At 42.7% G+C, this 20,514-nt stretch overlaps 1 protein-coding gene across 7 annotated transcripts in view; it reads left to right on the forward strand.

Annotated features, from left to right (window-relative positions):
• Positions 1 to 20,514, forward strand: part of foxp1b (forkhead box P1b) — a 581,092-nt gene that overhangs the window by 49,577 nt on the left and 511,001 nt on the right. For all 7 annotated transcript variants that reach the window (XM_086001439.1, XM_086001441.1, XM_086001437.1 and 4 more), the window contains one exon: positions 4,798 to 4,920. The gene's annotated coding sequence lies outside the window, so the exon portion shown is untranslated. The remainder of the gene's footprint in view (positions 1 to 4,797; positions 4,921 to 20,514) is intronic.

A 20,514-nucleotide genomic window follows, 5' to 3' on the forward strand; every position in this document is an offset into this window, starting at 1 on the left:
CTTTCAGAAAGCAAATAGAGAGTACAGCGCCAAAATGTTCCTGTAAAGGTCAAGGGTGGGACCAACAAGCACAGGGAACCATGGATGTCAAGGGCTATACAGAATGGATTAGGAAAAAAAGGGAGGCTTTTGGCAGATACAAAGGACTAAAAACGGTGGAAGCCCTGGAGGAGTATAGAAAGTGCAGGGGGGTACTTAAAAAAGAAATTAGGAGAGCGAAGAGGGGGCATGAAAAAATACTGGCGGGCAAAATAAAGAAAAATCCCAAGGTGTTTTATAAGTATATTAAGGGCAAGAGGATAACCAGGGAAAGAGTAGAGCCTATTAGGGACCAAAGTGGCAATCTTTGTGTAGTGCCGGAAGATGTAGGTGAGGTTTTAAATGAATATTTTGCATCTGTGTTCACTATGGAGAAGGATAATGTAGGCATAGAAATCAGGCAGGGGGATTGTGATATACTTGAACAAATTCGTATTGAGAGGGAGGAGGTACTAGCGGTTTTAGTGGGCTTAAAAGTGGATAAATCCCCAGGACCAGACGAGATGTATCCCAGGCTGCTGTGTGAGGCAAGGGAGGAGATTGCAGGGGCTCTGACACAAATTTTCAGAACCTCTCTGGCCACAGGGGAGGTGCCAGAGGACTGGAGGACAGCTAACGTAGTACCATTATTCAAGAAGGGTAATAGGGATAAACCAGGGAATTACAGGCCAGTGAGCCTAACATCAGTGGTAGGGAAATTATTGGAAAAAATTCTGAGGGACAGAATTAGTCTCCACTTGGAGAGGCAAGGATTAATCAAGGATAGTCAGCATGGCTTTGTCAGGGGGAGATCATGTCTAACCAATTTGATTGAATTTTTTGAGGGGGTGACTAGGTGTGTGGATGAGGGTAGTGCAGTTGATGTAGTCTACATGGACTTCAGTAAGGCTTTTGACAAAGTCCCGCATGGGAGACTGGTCAAGAAGGTAAGAGCCCATGGGATCCAGGGCAATTTGGCACATTGGATCCAAAATTGGCTTAGTGGCAGGAGGCAGAGGTGATGGTCGAAGGTTGTTTTTGTGACTGGAAGCCTGTGTCCAGTGCTGTACCGCAGGGATCGGTGCTGGGTCCTTTGCTGTTTGTAGCGTACATTAATGATTTAGATATAAATGTAGGAGGTATGTTCAGCAAGTTCGCAAATGACACGAAAAATGGTGGAGTGGTAAATAACGAGGAGGGAAGCCTCAGGCTACAGGATGATATAGATGGGTTGGTTAGATGAGCAGAAGAGTGGCAAATGGAATTTAACCCTGAAAAGTGTGAAATAATGCATTTTGGGAGGACTAACAAGGCAAGGGAATACACAATGAATAGTAGGATCCTAGGAAGGACAGAGGATCAGAGGCACCTTGGTGTGCATGTACATAGATCCCTGAAGGCAGCAGGACAGGTAGATAATAAGGTGGTTAAAAAGGCATATGGGATACTTGCCTTCATTAGCCGAGGCATAGAATATAAGAGCAGGGAGGTTATGATGGAGCTGTACAAAACGCTAGTTAGGCCACAGCTGGAATACTGTGTGCAGTTCTGGTTGCCACACTATAGGACGGATGTGATTGCATTGGAGAGGGTGCAGAGGAGCTTCACCAGGATGTTACCTGGGCTGGAGCGCTTCAGCTATGAAGAGAGACTGGACAGGCTGGGGTTGTTTTCCTTAGAGCAGAGAAGGCTGAGGGGGAACCTGATTGAGGTGCACAAAATTTTGAGGGGCATAGATAGGGTAGATAGAAAAGAACTTTTCCCCTTGGTAGAGGGGTCAATAACCAGGGGGCATAGTTTCAAGCTAAGGGGCAGGAGGTTTAGAGGGGGTCTGAGGAAAAACTTTTTCACCCAGAGGGTGGTTGGAATCTGGAAGTCACTGCCTGAAAGGGTGGTAGAGGCAGGAACCCTCACAACATTCAAGAAGCATTTAGATGAGCACTTGAAACGCCATAGCATACAAGGCTACGGACCAAGTGCTGGAAAATGGGATTAGAATAGACAGGGGTTGATGGCTGGCGCAGACACGATGGGCCGAAGGGCCTCTTTCTGTGCTGTATAACTCTATGACTATGACTCACAGGTAATTTTCATTGGAAGCAGAGGATTATTTCTTAGAAATGATAATCTGTGTGTAACCAAATAATTACTAATGATTTACTCACTGGAATATTGATGATAAGTATCAAGATAAATAAAACAAGAGGCTAGTTTTATCTCTCATGCTAAAAAAAATGCCTTACAGTAAAATTACAGTTAGCTCTGCCTGGCCTGACCTGTTCTGTTAGAGCACTGTATGCACAGTAAATAATTTTACTTTCTCCAACAAACCTTCCACCCTCAGCATCCACAGATGTGACCTTCATGTGCCAGCCCCCTCCTTTTTTTTAGAACTTTTCAAATTAATTTTATTTTAAAGAAAGAATCACACTTTTTGCACAGCAATCTGTGGTAAGATTTATAGTCACTAACCATGTCTGTTATTTCGGGAGAGGTGAGTAAGGTTTCCTTGTAGGCTGCATGGGAAGTTGGAGCAGATGCTTGATCAGTAAGGTCACCTTTTCATTTCACTTACAACAAAAACCTCATTTGTCCCCTACGTCAGTGTAAGAATTTGTTCAACGGTGCAACAGTGGATTCATTTGCATTGTTTTTCAGCTTTCTGGGACTTTTAGAAAACAAAGGATTTATTTCCCATTCCCATAAACCCCAATTTTGACCTAACCTGGTTGGTGAGAATGGGGCGGTTTTGAGTCTGTCCCCTGTTTTACACGCTGCCAGATTTTACGCACCATTAATTTCAATGGGAAATAAAATCAAGACGGGGTATAAAATGGGCGTGTGACCTGAACCCGCCCTGTTCCTGCTGGGCAGGTTAGGTCAAAATCAAGGCTACAGTGTAAGCTGGTTTACACAGGGGCTGGGAATTTGTGTTTATAAATTACAGTTAACTTGTGTAAAAATCTGCAGAATAAACGGTTTAGTCTTTAATCAGTGTGAAATCTACAGTAATTAGACATCAGTTTGTAATGAGCACATAAACAAATGGTTTAAGCTGTCTAATTAAAATCCTAGTATTCTGTTTTTCCTCACAGCATATATGTCAGGCAGTAATGTGAAACCACCCATCTCTATTCTAGTTAAGAGCAGAGAACTAGTATAAACACTGAGAAGTCAAATTCAGTTTCAGTCAGTGTGGTTGTTTTAAACTGAAGGGATCCCTAATGTAAATGAAGTGTATATTAACTAAAATCATTTTGGAATCTTTTTATGCTTGGATCAGCTTCTTGGGGATCAAATTTAATTCAAAGATCTTGTGAGGTACTTTTAAATATTGTGCGGAAGTAGTTGCCGATTGTAAAGCCTGTGGGGAAATTTGGCTGGATTCGTGCAGAAGTAGATAAGCTATCAGTAGTGTCTTATCAGAAGTTTTCAAAACCAAATGTTCTGGTAGGAATACGTCACTGGTGGAAATGTAGCTTTTAGTAAATGGTGTTACAGTTGAATTCCACACATATAAATTATGACAACTTAGGTTGGCTGTTCTGTGGTTTGTTGTGTCTGGTTTGGTTCCTACTTTGAAAGTTGCCGTTGCACTTGGTCATTTGAGGCTTGTTTTCATAGTCTGGCCATACCAGCAGGATCCCCATGCACTGCAGGGGAACAGACAAAGCAAAGTTTAAGCCATGAATAGTTGAACTAGTGTTATTAACAAACAATGGTAAAATATGCACATCATATGCAGCTGTTACTACCTTATCTTCTTCACAGTTGTTTAAATGTGTAGAAAATCGCTATGAAAAATTTGCCATGTTTTTCTTAAACATGTGGCCTTGATATTCTCACTTCCCTCTACCATCCCCCAAAACTGGCATCGCCCCCTCCTGCTCTTAAAGTGGTGATTTTGCTAAGTAGAATAAACAAGATAAAGGCTGTTGTTTGAGGAACAAAGAACTGTTGGTAAGAAGACAGACTGTAGTGTATACAGTCTGTAAATTTAGCAGCATTTGGAAAGGGAAAAACGTAGTGGTAACACTTTAAAAATCCATCAGGGAGTTACAGATAATAATAGAATAATAGAAGAGGCAGTACAAAAATCACTGGGCTGCCTAGCTGTTTCAGTCATAAAATTTGCACAATAACTTTGAACAGTGTTTAAGTTTTTGTAAGAGAACCCTGTAGGACATACCTGCTTACATATTAACCATGGAATGCAGCTTTATTGTCAGTTTGAGGAGACAGATAAATAGTCCATGTTTACCACATTCAGACAAGAGAATACACAAAGGATTAATTTTTCAGTGAGCTACATCATCAGGGAGGTACAATCATACTGCAGAATGATGTGCAATTCCAGATTACAGACAGTTGCTCTAGTTATTTATAGTATGGTCGACATGAGAGATCTGAATAAAATGCCTTTTCTCTTGCATTGTCACTCATCTGTCTGGAATAGATGTCCAAACCTAAAGTTTAAATTCATGTATAAATGATGAGTAGAATGACATTTTGGAAATGAAAGAAGTAATAGTAGTTTTTGGCACCCACACATCTTGTTTATTTGCATTTTAAGTTTTAGTTTTATGTCAGAAAGAAAAAATGTTTCATATATTCCAAGAAAATGGTAAATGTTTATTAGTTCTGGTCTGTTTTAGGTGTTTCCCCCACCTTAGACCTTTTGTTTTTTGTTAGTTACGTTTATCGTGAGGAAGTTGTGGTTTTACAAGATATTTCCCACTTAGAGCCTTATCAATAGCATATGATTTTGTTTTCTTTCAGTATCCTGACTGAGCACTTCTACCGTAAGAGTCATTTACGATGGTGACATTATCATCGGTTGGGTTGGACCCCAAATTTTGATTGTATGGAATTGAAATCTGTCATCTGTCGAGGGGAAAAAAGGTAAGCTATATAACATAAGGGTATGTGTGTGGCGGGGGGGGGGGTGGAAAATGACTTTGATTTCCTGGAAGTAAAAAAAAATCTATAAATTACTATTAAAAAGGTTACGTTTCTCATAATTACAGATACGTGGTTGTATTAGCCCACAGTTTCCAGTGAGTAACTATTAACATTCTAGTTTTGCTGTTATAATTTTGCTAATTGTTACTCTTAACCAGAGGTGGATAAGCCAACACTTTCCAAGGTCAAGCTGCATCTGGGCTCAGTTGAAGGTCTAGCTTGGCTGGATGGGCTAAACAGATATTTGGAAGTTCTCCCTCTGTAGAGCATTTATATTAGGATGACAATTGATTGCGGTCCTGGAGGGCATATGTGGAACTGCACTCCAGTGAGAGAGTCAGCAGCTATGAGAGGGAGGGTGGGGGTGCTTCAGTTAGCCGCAGCATTCACGTATTACAGAGAGGAAAACACCAGCTAAGGTCCCCGCTCTTGATCGCTATCCAGTGATCACACTGCAAAGAACGGATGTGTGGACATCAGGTGAGAACAGGGTCAGATTAGCTGTGATATCCTGCACAGTCAAGTAATATCCCAATACTTACTACCCAGCCTAGGCTCACACGTGAAAATGGCCACGAGTGAGATACTGGAGGGGTTCAGGCATCCATGGAGATGTAATCCAGCAGGAGTCACTGGCTTTAGGATAAAGGGGGTGAAAGGACAAGAGAATCAGAAAAAAATAAAATATTGCATTTGCTGCTTCACAGAGGTTCGCCATTTTGGAACTCCTTCCCTCATCAGCCAGTTCATGTTACATGGTACAAGGAGGGACTGTTTGTCCCAGGGCGGTTCCATTCACTGCAATTAGGACTGGCACTTTGGGCTGGCTTGGAAGCCAAATCAGAGGCACCTAAACCCAGCTACTGCTTCATACTTGAAGACTATGGAGGACTTTCAAGGTTGCTTTGGTTTATGTCCCAGGCTGGCCTGAAATGAAAATCTCTAAAGCAGTGACGACAGCCACTCCGGGATGCATGTGGCCTCTCCAAATGATATACGCCATGCAATGACTGAGGAGGAAGCATACCCAAAATGGCAGTCCTCTGAGATAATAAATTTGATGACATTTCTGTCAGGTATATTTTTCAGACAAAAATGGGTGACCATTTTGAATAGAAAAAGACCTCCCAAATCTTCCTTAACCTTTTTTTGTTGAATGCAGGTCTCTTAGGATGTTGAAGGTTGCCTGAGCCTCCAGTATTTGCATTGGTCTGACCACTTTGCTTGAATCTGGTGCAAGTGCCAAGCAGACCTTCAACAACTTTTCATTTAAAGGTGTCATCTGTAATGACCTTCATATGTGAACATGTCAGCGCAAGAAGCAATTTGTGCTTCATATGTTTTTACAGAATTGAGTGACTTCTTTTCAATGCGAAAATGTGAATTGTTTTAAAGAGAAGGTTGAAATTGCTTCAAAGAGAAAGATGAAATACAGTTTGTTTCTACAAGCAGAATTTTAATTTATAATGGTGCTAGCCACAACTTATGTGGCCATGCAAAAGAGTCGCTATATTTTCAGGTGTACATGTTTTGCCACAGTGTAAATTTAAGACAAAACTACATTTTATTGTGATAACAATCAGTAGAATATTAAAATAACAAAACAATTTAAAATATGATTTCAAATTGTAAATAATCAGAACTTATGCAGTAAATATTTTTTGTTCAGATGATACATTGAAATTTTTTAATGTAATTTATGTAAACAATCACATGACACTAAGGAGGGTGTTACCAAACATACTTGCAATTGTTCCTGGAAGGGTTCCCCCCGCAACCCCCACCATTTCTTTGCCAATCTAAACAGATCTTCTAAAAAGGATATATTGTCAATAGAGCATTGAACCCGATGTTGTGGTTCTATGTTTGAATCCTAGTCTGGACTTTCATTTGAATTCTGTTACCTCGCTGACCCCTCCCCTGCCCCATCCCATCCCATCCCACACCTTATGCCCATCTCTCTGGGTAAATTTTGCTAGTTCTAATTGGGCTGCAAAAAATAATTCTTACGGTGAGAGAAAAATTCTCTAGGGAGGCCCATCTTTCTCACCTACAGTATAGTCTGTTGGCCAATTCGAAGCAGTGCTAGTGGGGCGAATGGAAATGTCTGCAGCCCAAACATTTGACATGGAGGTGAAGGTAGAAAAAGTGGGTAATTTCCTTAAGCAAAAACATTCTTTTTTTCTTCTTAAGGGAGTGAGAAAACTTGGTACTCATTCAGCGTGTAACCTCTTTCCGCTCGAAAAGATTACTGTTGAAAGGTGCTAGATGGGCATTGAATTTTGATGAATAAGGCTAAATAACGAACTGTGGGACTAGGATTGCGAATGAAAACAATACTTTAAAAAAATATCTGAAGCCTGTAGCACTCTGAATCTTTTTTATTTGTTTATGGGATGTGGGCGTCGCTGGCAAGGCCAGCATTTATTGCCCATCCCTAATTGCCCTTGAGAAGGTGGTGGTGAGCCGCCTTCTTGAACCACTGTATCCTTCTCCTCCACATCCATATATGCTTGATAAAACATTATTGTTGACCATTCTAGCTATTTCCTAGTTATATTCTGTTTTTTTTTTAATCTAATTTTTCTCAGCTACTCGCAGTTACAGTTAGATAAATTATAATGTTAGTATTTCTGTAGGATCACACATTATCTTTATCATGATGTCACCTCTTTAGGATTTAAAATTCAACAGGTTTAAAGTATTTGCTTTGTTCACTTTTTAATGTGATCATGCATTGCTGTTAATGCCTGTACCTCAAGAACTGAACAAGATGCCATGATGGTGGCCCAGTAGCAGGGATGGAAGATCAGCTACCTCCTGACATAGGTGGTCATGTTGATGGAGTGTCACGGTTGCCTGTTGCTTGAGCTGGCCTGTCACTCCTGAGTGGCTTGAATGTATTCTTAGCCTGGCTGCTTCAGGAAGTGACAGACATCGCTTAACCCATTACTGGTACTGCTCCATGAAGCGACTTGGATGGCAATAGTCCATAGCCCAAACAATTCTTCAGTCCTGACAGAAGAAGGATGCCCAAAGACCAGTGATTTCTGCAAGGAATGAATGGGGGTAAATCAGGGATAAAAATGCAAGTTTTATTTAATTTTGTTCATTTTTGTAACAAGTTGATATTGCCTAGGGTTGAAATAACTCATTTTAAAATCTGAATAGCTTTTGTGCTAAGTCCTGTTTCTTTGCACTTTTTTCTTTCTTAGCATAAAGGTTCTAAGCTGTCAATGTTTTTTACACTCAAGGACATCAAAGCCGCACAGGTTATTAGGTTTGTGTTCTCATGAAACTCTCCTCAGGGGTGTATATTTGATTTGTTAGTTCTGCTGCTGTTGGGCCCTTTGCTTTTTAACTACATAATGTCTGGGGAAGTGTGAATGAATATGCCAGTAAAATCTCAGCTTCTACATTGTCATGTCCTTGTAAGATATTAGTTTTGTAGTCATAATAGAAGCTAGTCTTTTAAGCTGTACTAATAACTAATGATTGATAGATTTTACTATCCTTTATAATCTAAATTTTGCTAGATCTTTTAAAAAAAAGTTAGTACTTATCATGCTTGAAGGTTTTGTTTTGTAAAGTAATGTTTCTTTAAAAAAAATTAGATCTAATTTCACTGTGTTTAGGATGGTATATGCAATCTGGCTGATGACACCTGACTTTGCATTCCCCAAGAGTAGGTCTAGTGACAGATATTACAATGAAACTGGATCCAGCTGCTGTTGAACAAGAACGCTCAGCTCTAGTTTGGGTAATTATTAACTTGGCTGCCTAGGCAATTTTCATATCCTTGAAATTAATGCAGTGAAAATCAGGTGGGTCCTATAAAGGGTGGGTCATTCGCTCTGCCAGGTTGCCACCCAAGAAGCCAAGTTGAAAATGACCTCCAGTGTCTTCAGCATACCCAAAGTGAAAATGGCATTTCTGCTGGTTGTACCATAAGTAGACTAATTCTGGAAAGTAACTTAAAGACTCAGCAGGTGTCATTTTCAACTTCACCGCCTGCAGTAACCTGGCACAGCAGATTTCCTGCCCGTTGTAGAATCCACCCAATTTTTCAACCCATTAATTGCAATGGAATAAAAATTGGATAAGTTTTACAATGGGCAGAGGATCTGCTTTGCCACCCAGGCAGTGAAATTCAAACATACCCCAATTAGTTTTATTCTTCTGCATATTCTATGACATAGAAGTTGTTGTATTATGATCTGTTACATAGTGGCAGGTGCGTGTTCAGTGTCGAAGTGGACATTGTGTAGAAAACAATGGTGAAATTGTGACAACAATCTCTCAAGAAATGGATGCATCAATTTCCTGATGGTTTGGTAGGTAAGTACAGTAACAAGCAATGCAGGCCAGATGTTTGTAGATTCAATCTCTGGTTTACACTGAAACGTTAAATGTCAATAGGCTATTTAACCATGGAGGTTATTGTAGCTGAAATGATCGTGTCCTCAATTGACATCAACTCAATACAATTGGCAGTAGGCATTGGGAGCTCCTGACATAGCTGATTTCCTCCCCCGCCCCCGTAGCTTTTAAAAATTTCATTCATGGGCTGTGGGTGTTGCTGGCATGGCCAGCATTTGTTGCCGATCCCTAAATTCCCTTGTGAAGGTGGTGGTGAGCCACCTTGAACCGCTGCAGTCGTGTGGTGAAGGTACTCCCACAGTGCTGTTAGGGAGGGAGTTCCAGGATTTTGACCCAGCAACTATGAAGGAACAGAGATATATTTCCAAGTCAGGATGGTGTGTGACTTGGAGGGGAACTTGCAGGTGGTGGTGTTCCCATGAGCCTGCTGCCCTTGTCCTTCTAGGTGGTAGAGATCGCAGGTTTGGGAGGTGCTGTTGAAGAAGCCTTGGTGAGTTGCTGCAGTGCATCTTGTAGATGGTACAGACTGCAGCTAGGGTGCGCCAGTGGTGGATGGAGTGAATGTTTAAGGTGGTGGATGGGGTGCCAATCAAGCGGATTGCTTTGTCCTGGATGGTGTCGAGCTTCTTGAGTGTTGTTGGAGCTGCACTCATCCAAGCAAGTGGAGAGTATTCCATCGCACACCTGACTTGTGCCTTGTAGATGGTGGAAAGGCTTTGGGGAGTCAGGAAATGAGACACTCAACACAGAATACCCAGCTTCTGACCTGCTGTTGTATTTGTGTGGCTGGTCCAGTTTCTGGTCAATGGTGACCCCCCAGGATGTTGATGGTGGAAGATTCGGCGGTGGTAATGCTGTTGAATGTCAAGGGGAGGTAGCTAGATTCTCTCTTGTTGGAGTTGGTCATTGCCTGGCACTTGTGTGGAGTGAATGTTACTTGCCACTTATCAGCCCAAGTATGAATGTTGTCCAGGTCTTGCTGCAGGCGGGCACGGATTGCTTCGTTATCTGAGGAGTTGCGAATGGAACTGAACACTGTGCAATCATCAGCGAACATCCCCACTTCTGACCCTATGATGGAGGGAAGGTCATTGATGAAGCAGTTGAAGATGGTTGGGCCTAGGACACTGCCCTGAGGAACTTCTGCAGCTGAGGCTAACTGCTGCATCCCCATTGCTGCCCAGAAAAGATCAGCCAGATCAGCACACATTAAGGATCAAATATGAGCCCTTTCTGCTTTACATGGCTCAATACCACACTGGGCATAGCATTTACCTCTTAAGCCTTTAGGGAAGCATATCACCGATTTAAAATATATTTATTTTACCCACACTTACGGTCCTGCCACATAAGCTATTCCCTAGCTAAGGACTAGCAAGCAACTGCCTCTGTCGACTCATGAGCCTGGAATGACTAGCTGTCTGGTTTATTTTCCTTTCTTGTGGGGAATTATCTGGCTTTCTCCCAATCCCCATGGGCTGATTGAGATCAGTAAATCACTGTCTAAGAAATATCTGAGGGGAGAATCCACTACAAATTATACTAGAGCAGCAATGTATGCACACTGTGCCACCACAACACTCTCTTTATAGTTTGATATTCTTAACAGAAATGAGTATTGCAGGGATTTCACTGTACACTGTAATCTCTTTGCAGATGCACTTGTTAGTCATGGTGACATCAGCAGTATCACCTATTTTTAAATTGGGAATCATTTCAAATCTTTAATCTTTAAATCTGTATGAAACAATAGCTTTACCACTTTGTAAAGTAAAAAGAAAAACAATAAATACTGGAAATCTGAAATAAAGCAAAAAATGCTGTAAATACAGTGCCCATTAGTCAACATTTGTTAAAAGAAGGCTATTGACATTTCAGATTTGTGACCTTTCTGATGAAAAGTTTTATTTTGTTTGCTCTGTAGTGGTACAGTGTTTTTATTGTAAACAAATGACTGCAGTTAGCATTACCTGCTTAAAATGTTATACATTTCTAAAAACCTAAACCGCATTTATTGATCAGTAAAAAAAACTCCACACTTTAATAACAGTGTCATTTTTCTCTTAATAAATATGACTATTGACAATATTGAGAAAATCTTAGAAGCATTGGGAGAGAGGGATGTTAAAACAGCTGCACTTAGTTGAAAGGATTTGCAAGGCTGTGATCTCTTTCTCTGGAGTTTATTCTATGGTAGTTTAAGTAGGAAAATAAGCAAGCTGGTCATAAGATTCATAATTATATTAGCAGAGGAGATCCTGACAGCATTTAAGTAATGCAGGATGGTTTCTCTGTTAGATGTCATACATGGGCATAGTGATGTGTTGAGAACTCTTTGAATAATGCATTTGACTCATATAACTCAAAGAATCATATTAAGCAAAGATCTCAGACCACAAGTCACTTATTATTTTCAGTTTAGTTTAAAAATGACAAGACAAATAAAAACCACAAAATCATTGTCTGAAGCCTGATTTTTAAAGTTGATGCTCGCTGTAGTAATTTATTGTGCTGTGGTGTATTGCAGCCTTTGTGAACATTTGAGACACAATATCGCTTATGATTTGCTGCAGTGACTTTGATTAAAATAGTTTTCAATTGCTTCTTCACTAAAACAAAATTAAATTCATCAAAGCTAAAATCTAATTGGGTCCCCCTAAAGAGATGCTTTATTTACTAAAGCAGCATGTGTTCAGTAAAGCTGCCATTTAGCATTTCTAAGCTCCTCTGTAGATCTCAAAATTCGCCTTGTCATAGTCATAGCACTTATCTGCAAAGGTACCTTATTTTAACATTTAACATTTGCTTCCCCTTCTCATGGGTCTTCTTCCCAGTTCAAGTCAAGTAATTGGCTGAGTTTTTCTCCTCATTTTAGCTGGCCAGCTGCCAGTGTGAAACCATTGTCTGAGTTGCTGATGATTGAAATTAACATGACATTTGTGCAGTGGTAATGGAATACGTTAGTAATTAATTTCATGACTCTGAGGAAGGTTCCATCATCTACCACCTCTGATCAGCAGGAGGGGAGGGGGAGATGATGAAACTCTCCCAGCAGGCACTGTACTGCAGTGGTTAGCCCAACTCAGTGTCAAATTTAGTTTTGAAATCTTCCAACAAAACTGAAACAATTGATAATTTATTAGAACAAACGTCATTCAAATTTTTTTCAAAACAATGCTGTGAATTCAAAATGTAATTATAAAAATTAGAAAGGAAGACATTAATAAGATTGGATTAATGGACGCTATTGTACACTGCTAAATTCTGCTGTCTTTTGAAAGGAACCTTGCAAAGATATATTTTGCTTAAACAATTTCAGTGAAACTCATCTAAAATTTCCATGACTACTTAGTGCAGTGCGGTGGTCTAAGTGGCGTCTGTGCATTCAAATGTCTTGAAACCGTCTTCAAATATTCAAGGATGATTCAGTTCTAAAAACAGGTGATGTTTGTTTCAGGTTTAGCTGTAGTTGCCCATAATTCTCTTCTATAAAGACAGGCATGCATGAATCAAATAAACTACAATTAAATTAGTTGATTTGTAAGTATTCTAATGACAGCATATGGGTCTGAAATTGGCTTTTGGCAGTAATGCAAAACAGGCGATAATGAATTGGTAGCCCATTTTACAACTCGCTCGATTTTCAAAAGAAATTCGGACAGGGTGTAAAATAAGCTAGCAATTTGCTATTGCCCATTTTGTGTTGGAGCCAAGGCTAATTTCATTCCCTATGGGCTAGATTTTTGGAGAGCCGTCAGGCGGGGTTTCAGGCGTGTGGGGGGAGAAAATCCCGACTTTGGGGGTTCCGACACCATCCCGCCCAAAACCCCGCCCCACGTAAGTTTCAGGGGTGGCGGGTACCTGCCCCGCACTGGGACCCGCCGAAACCAGGCGGGAAGGGATTAGTGCCAATTAACTGCCTGTTAACAGGTAGTTAACAGGCAGTTTTTAGCCTAATCCCCATTTTGAGGGGTTTCGTGGGGGTTTCCCGACGGCTCCAAACCACGCCAGGTTAGAGCAGCAGGCCGTCGGGTTGAATGAGTTGAGGGGTCGCGATGTCGGTGCTCAGGTGAGTGATGAGTGTAAAGGTAAGTGTGTTTGGTGTGTCTAAAGTGTGTAAAGAACTTTTACTTACCTTTACTTACCTTAACAGCCTTTCTTCCTGTAGCCGTTGGGAGCGCAGCACTCAGCCGGAACTGAAAGCTGAATGGCTGTGATCTGTCAAAAGTGACAGCCTTCAGCTTTTAGTGCTGCTGAGATTTCTAAATGAGTCTGCGCAGAAGGACTCATCTTAGAAATCAGACTGTCAGTGTTTGACAGCTTCAAACAGCTGTAAAACACTGATATTTCATCTGTCAGAAATCTTGACAGATGAAATTTCAGTCTGTGACGTCACCTGTTGCCGAGTGGCCCTTAATTGGCCTGCTGAGCCCGCTGGGCGGGCTCAACAAGGTCAATCAAGGGAAAATCACGCGGATTGGCCGGATGTCGAAGTAGGCGGGTCAGAAACCCGAAAGGGGATGTCCCGCCTTCTTCCCGACAGGTTCGACAAAATCGACCCCCATGTCTTTCAATGGATTATACAAACATCAGCTCAATTGTTCACAGCTATCGAAAGTTACTATACATTGAGGCCCAGATTAAATTATAACTTCATGTTTTGTGCCTGCATTCTTCACTGAAAACATTTGCATTGTATATAACGTCAAGAGTTGATCTTTTGAGAATTTTACATGGATCCTGGATGTTGTGGTAGCACGGCTTGTAGAACTCCAGTGCATCGAATGCTAGGACTTGGGATCGTAGTAATAATTCCACACAGGAAAAGTTACCAATCCCCATTATGTGGGGGTAATGAAAGAGACTTCTCCAGAAGGAGGACGAGAAAATTGGAGTGAGAGTCACTCAGAATTTGTACAGTTTGTAGCAGTCAGTTACAGAGCAGCGCTTGCCAAGGCTGGGAAGTAGGTCACTTGGCTGCTCCACATGGCTGGGGTGTAGTGTGTGATGTTTTGAGATTTAAGAGATGAAAATTCAGAGAAAATAAAAGGGAAATTACCCACCTGTTCTGTTAAGTAGTACAGATATGTTGCATGATGGCATATAAACCACTCTTACCTAGTAGTATATGTTCAGCAATACTTTTCTCTTCATCATTATGTAATCTGTAATTTTGCTTTCAGGCAATGCGATTTGTAAAAATAAGCCCTCACTGCAATCCCAAATAGTTAGCTTGGTACAGCAGTTCATTTTCCCTTAACTTAATTCATTATTTGTGACTGGTTTCTTGCAATATCCTAATAACCTTTGAAACATCTTTGTAGATCTGGTGAGGGTGATATTTGTGGGAGGGTTATATTTGTGAGCTTACTTTACAGAATGCTGGTGAGTGTCAATTTCCTTTCAGTTAAATTAGTTCAGTTTTGTAAGTGAAGATGGTTGAGTCCATTTGTGTGTGTGGATAAACAGGCAATTTGTGAAATGATCTGGCAGTGTGAGTGAATGTGTGTTTGCAAGTGAATCTGTCTGTGTTTCAGTAGTCCACTGCTGTCAAGCATGCAGTGTAGCTAAAGTAAAACATTGACCTCAGTGATATGTTCATGCATTGCATATACCTTTTTAACAGAAATTAGTCAAGGACGGTGGTGAGGGTTACTTTAGTGAATTTACAGTGGTAACTGCATTGTGTTGCAATAAAGTATCTGTTTAAGTATACTCACGTCAGTGAGGATATTATTGGGTTATTGCATTAGCTATTGCGTTAGCAATTGCATATTACTTCATGATGTTGCAATAAAGGAGTTCAAAAATTCCAGGCAGATTACTATTTGTTTTTGTTAGCATTAAAGTGTTGTAATTTTTTTTCAGTGGCACTCTATAGAATTAGTCTCTGTTCCTCTTTTTGCAGCAGCATTGGGGTTTTGAGTTTCACACTGGAGAAAGCAAGTTACCATTTTGCAGAGTTTGACCCAGTCTTGGTGATAATACCACTTTGGGGATACTATTTTGAATGCACAATGTTGCCCTGCCTCACTTTTTCCAAACTTGACTAGGAACGGAGTAGTTCTAAAGTGATATGTGTGATGTTTATGTGTTTTTGTAAATAGAGAAATTATTGAAAAAAACATGAGAATGGCTTCAATCTTACCTGTACTGTGCTTTCTCACTCCTCTCCAATACACACAGGATGTTATGTGGTGGTGTGTGAAGACACTGAAAGTGAATGTAAATCAGTGTTTTAATGTCCCGATTGTGATGCTGTGGTGTGCCTTTCTGTGACTGTGGCACACTAACAAATTGATGGTGTCGAGCTTCTTGTCCTTTTGTCCTTTGGCATATTGCTAGTGGTGACACGAGTGGCAGTTTCAATGGAAATTAAAATCGGACAGGCTCTATAAGGAGTGGGCAATCTGCTTCACCAGTTAACTGCCCAAGTGGTGAAGGTGAAAATTACACCCAGAGTGTCTTTTGTCATCTTAATTTTAGCTTGGTTTTCCCCAAAAAAGTTGCATTTTGATGCATACAACCTCCTATTATCTCACAAGTGTTTTGCTGATACTTCAAAAATGTAAACATTCTAATTTCTGAAAACAGAGAAAGGCATGTACACAGACAAGAGAGAGAAGCAGGCAGAGTGTTTTGCCTCTTGCTCATTTCATTTATTTAAAAAAAAATGAAATATGTTGAACTTTGAAGTAATAAAAATCTCTCTTTGAGACAACCAATAAAGAGGGAAGGAAAGGAATAGAGTTAGGGGCAAGTGGGAGTGAGGGGAGACTGGTTAAAGGTGAGGCGAGTGACAGTGGAGCACAAGGATGGGAGGATATAGAGGTTGAGCAGGTAGCTTAAAGGGGAAGAGTTAAGGGTAACAATTGGAGTGAGTAGGCGTAGTGAGGGCTAGTGGGAAGTTGAAGAGGTAGAGTATGTGATGTAATCGAGGAGGTTGGAGAAAGCATGAGTGATGGGGAGAGGGTGGGAAGGGAACTGCTGAGGACCATATTTTCCCTGCAATCCCCACTGGAAAATGCAGCCTGAAGCCAGTGGCTACTCCTTTCCCCATCGCACCACACCACGCACCAAATCCCACCTGAAAGGAAACAATGAAAAAACAGAGAGAGAGAGAGAGAAGCAGAAGAGGACAGATAGAGAAACAAAAAGAAAAGTTAAGGAGGGAGAAGTAGAAGAGAAGAGAAAGAAAGATTTAAAAAAAGACTAGAGAGAGGAAAACAGCAACATGGGCAAGAGGCAGGCAAGAAAGAGACCATATTATTGTAATTTATCATGTGCAAGCCATGGGAGACTCTCTAATTGTTTTAAAATCAGGGTAGTCTCAATAGGGTCACAGTTATCTCTTTAATTACTAAATCTGATGCAGGTAGGGCCTAAGATACAGTTAAGGGGCTAAAAATTCAGGGGTTTAGCGCCACCCATTACCGCCAGATTCGGGGAAAAAATTGGCGGCCGCTGCACTTCCGCCCACTGCCGGCAGGTCCCGTGGCGGCTGCCATTTTCTGCTGGTCAGATGATGTAGATCATGACATCAATGAGTGTGCAACAATCACTTGATGCCCGATCTGCCATTTTCAACTTTGCCGCTCCACTTAGCGACATGCCTTAAGTGCAACCAGCTGAACAAGTGTTGACAAGCAGGAAGGAGGCTCCAGCAACATTATTTAAACGGATCATCAGCAACTACTTACAGCTGACATGTTTCTGCAGTTTGAATGGCTCTGTGGAACTCCAGCAGCTTTATAAACTTCTTTCAAGGTATAAGGTAACAGGGAGTGTTGGGGCAAGTGGAGAACATCTTCATTTTTATTCAACGGCTTCTGCTCACAACACTTGCTTACAGTCATGGGGGCTCTACTGGCTGTCCCCCTCGCTCTCAAATATCTTGGGGAGCGGGAGTGGAGGCAGAGGAGAAGATGCTTGCAGAGGGAGGAGGAGGGCCAGGAAGGCCCTCAACAGAATGCCTTACCCACCTAGGGTCTTCAGAAAGCACTTCTCTTACACTGCTCCTCACTTAAGTAGATATATTAGGAGGCTCCGCTTCAGCAAGGAGATTGTCACAGAACTATGCCACCTCCTGCAACCAGACCTGCAGCCTGAGAGCAGGACAACCACGGCTCTCCCAGTAGCCTTCAAGGTCACCGTGGCCCTCAATTTCTTTGCCAGCGGATCCTTCCAGCCTGCAGCAGGAGGCATAGCTAACATCTCCCAGTTTGCTGTCCATCACTGCATCCGGAAGGTCACAGAGGCTCTCTACACCAGGAGAAGGGACTACGTTTTCTTCTCTCAGGAGGAACGCTCAAGTGGCTTTGCCAGGATAGTGGGCTTCCCCATGGTGCAGGACGCCTTTGACTACACACATGTAGCTTTGCGGGCACTGCAAAACAATCCTGAGATCTTCCGTAACCGCAAAGGCTACCACTTACTTAATGTGCAGTTGTTGTACGACCATGCCCAGTGCTTCCTGATGGTCAATGCCCACTATCCTGGCAGCAGTCACGATGCCTTCATCCTGCATCAGTCCGGTGTGCCAGCAATCTTTCAGCCACCACATCAAACCCGAGGATGGCTGCTCGGAGACAAGGGCTATCTGCTCTGTACCTGGCTGATGACTCCCCTCCCCAAGCCCACCACTTGTGCCCAGCACTCATATAATGAGAGCCATGCTGCCACCAGGAACGTCATCGAGCAGACCAGCAGAGGAGAAGATGAAGCAACGGTTCTGCTGCCTTGACCGCTCGGGAGAAGCCCTCCAGTACTCGGTGGAGCTGGTGTCCCTTTCTTGGTTGTCTGCTGCATGCTTCACAACTTGGCCATCATGAGGGCACAGCCCTTGCCAGCAGGGATTGCGGGACCACTTCAGGAAGACGACAAGGGAGAGGGAGAGGAGGAGGAGGAAGAGGAGGAGGACAAGAAGGAAGGGAGGAGGCAGGCAGGAAAATCCCCCTTCGGTATGAGCTGTCTGAGAATGCCTCACCAAACTCCGATTCCAGTGAATTAAATCCCAGATCCCTGTTGCTCACCACATCCCCATCATACCATCCCTCTGTCACGGAATATCACAGTATCCTTCTGGGCACAAAGCTGAAATGAGAGTCACCACAAAAGATTCCAAAATTATTAAATTTATCAATAATCAATTTACATGTACTATATCAACTAATCACCCTTGTGCAAAAGCAAAATACCGTGGATGCTGGAAATCTGAAATAAAAACAGAAAATGCTGGAAATACTCAGCAGGTCAGGCAGCATCTGGAGAGAGAAACAGAGTTAACATTTCAGGGCGATGACCTTTCGTCAGAACTGGAAAAGGTTAGAGAAATAATAGAATATAAGAAAGTGCAGAGGCAGGGAAAGCGAGGATTGGAGAAAAGAACAAAAGGGTGGGTCTGTGATGGGGTGAAAGGCAGGAGCGATTAAATGAAAAAAGTTATGATTGTACAAGGCAAAAGGAGATGGTAATGGGACAAGTAAAGAAACAAAAGATGGGTCAAGAAGAGGTGTAAATGGGTATAGCAGAATCATCAGCAACAGCTGCCATCTGGAAAAAATGGGGGCAGAGGTTATGATCTGAAATTGTTGAACTCAATGTTGAGTCCAGAAAGCTGTAAAGTGCCCAATTGAAAGATGAGGCGCTGTTCCTTGAGCTTATGTTGAGCTTCGTTAGAACAGTGTAGGAGGCCGAGAACTAAGAGGTCAGAGTGGGAGTGGAGCAGAGAATTAAAGTGACAGGCAACCGTAAGCTCGGGGGCCACGCTTGCGGACTTAACAGAGGTATTTCGCAAAGCATTCACCCAATCTGCGTTTGGTCTCCCCATTGTAGAGGAGACTGCATTGTGAGCAGCGAATACAGTATACTAACTTGAAAGAAGTACATGTAAATCACTGTTTCAACTGGAAGGAGCGTTTAGGGCCCAGGACAGTGGGAAATCACCCTTGAACAATCCCTTAGTGCCTGTTGTTTGGGTACCCTTTCCTGAGCTAGTGCTCCTATGAAGTGCTACCCCAGTGGCTGCAGCAAGGCTGATGGAAGGCTGCTGAGTTTCCGTGGGGGACACTTTAGATGGCCTTGCAGGATGACTCGAGCAGCTCTGGACCTAGAAGGCCCAGCTGTAGACTGCACCACCTCGGCATGGGCGGCAGCAGTCTGGCCTGGCTGGCTGACAAGCAGCGGCAGGGGTGGAAACAGGAATGCTGTCATCCTGAGAGAGGACAGCAGGGTCCTGCTCCACTGACCCACTGCCGCTCCCCCAGTGCGGCACCTCAGCATTCATAGCAATCTGTTGGAGGACAGATTTCTGGCCTGCTGCGACACCCTGCAAGCCCCAGTCGACTGGTACACCGAACCACGATGGCAGCAGTCTGAGCTTGAGTGGCAGCAAGTTGAGACTGCAGGACAGCAGTCTGCACTTCTGCTGCAGCACTAAGCCTTTGGGTCGCTTTCGCCTGTGCTGCAATGGCAGCCGCGACATCACCCATCACACGTACCATCATGTTTAGGTCGACAGGGTCTCTCTGGGAGTTTTCCATCATTTCCAGCCTGGAAATCAAGGGCTTCAAACTCTACGCAAAGCCCCGGCCAATGTTAGAGGTGGACTGCTCCAGGCTCCTTGACATTGCCGAGATGCTCTCTGGCAGGCTTGCCATTGCACCTATCAATTCGATGTCCATGCCCATCATCCTTTTTCTGAAGGCTGCTCAATTGAGGTCCTCATCTGAGTCCTGTGCAGCAGAACTCGAGTGTGAACTCGCCCTCCAGGAAGCTGCCCCCCCCCCTCCAGCTACCCTTTCCCCCTGGCTTGCTGCAACCCACTTGTGCCCAGTGCCTCACCCTGTGCAGATCCCGCATCTACACTGCCCTGTAAATTACACGCAGTACCAGTTTCTGAGCTGGTGTCTGCAAGTGACAGATGCAGTGACACTGTCTTCTTCTTCTCCCCCTCGCTCTCCTTGGTGCTGCTGTTTGGTCTTGATTATCTGAAAGCAGAAAGGCACAAGAGTTGGGTTATGGTGAGGGGAGCGGAAGCGGGGGGAAGCAAGATATGCTTGCATTGGCATCAGCAGCTTGTAAGTGAGAAGAGATTGTGGGATTAGGGGGAAAGTGGGATGTGAGATGAAGGATCAGGAATGAGCATATCGTTAT

This window comes from Somniosus microcephalus, chromosome 11, assembly GCF_052327205.1.
Source record: "Somniosus microcephalus isolate GS21.2 chromosome 11, FLI_Smic_1.0, whole genome shotgun sequence".
NCBI classification, from domain to species: domain Eukaryota; kingdom Metazoa; phylum Chordata; class Chondrichthyes; order Squaliformes; family Somniosidae; genus Somniosus; species Somniosus microcephalus.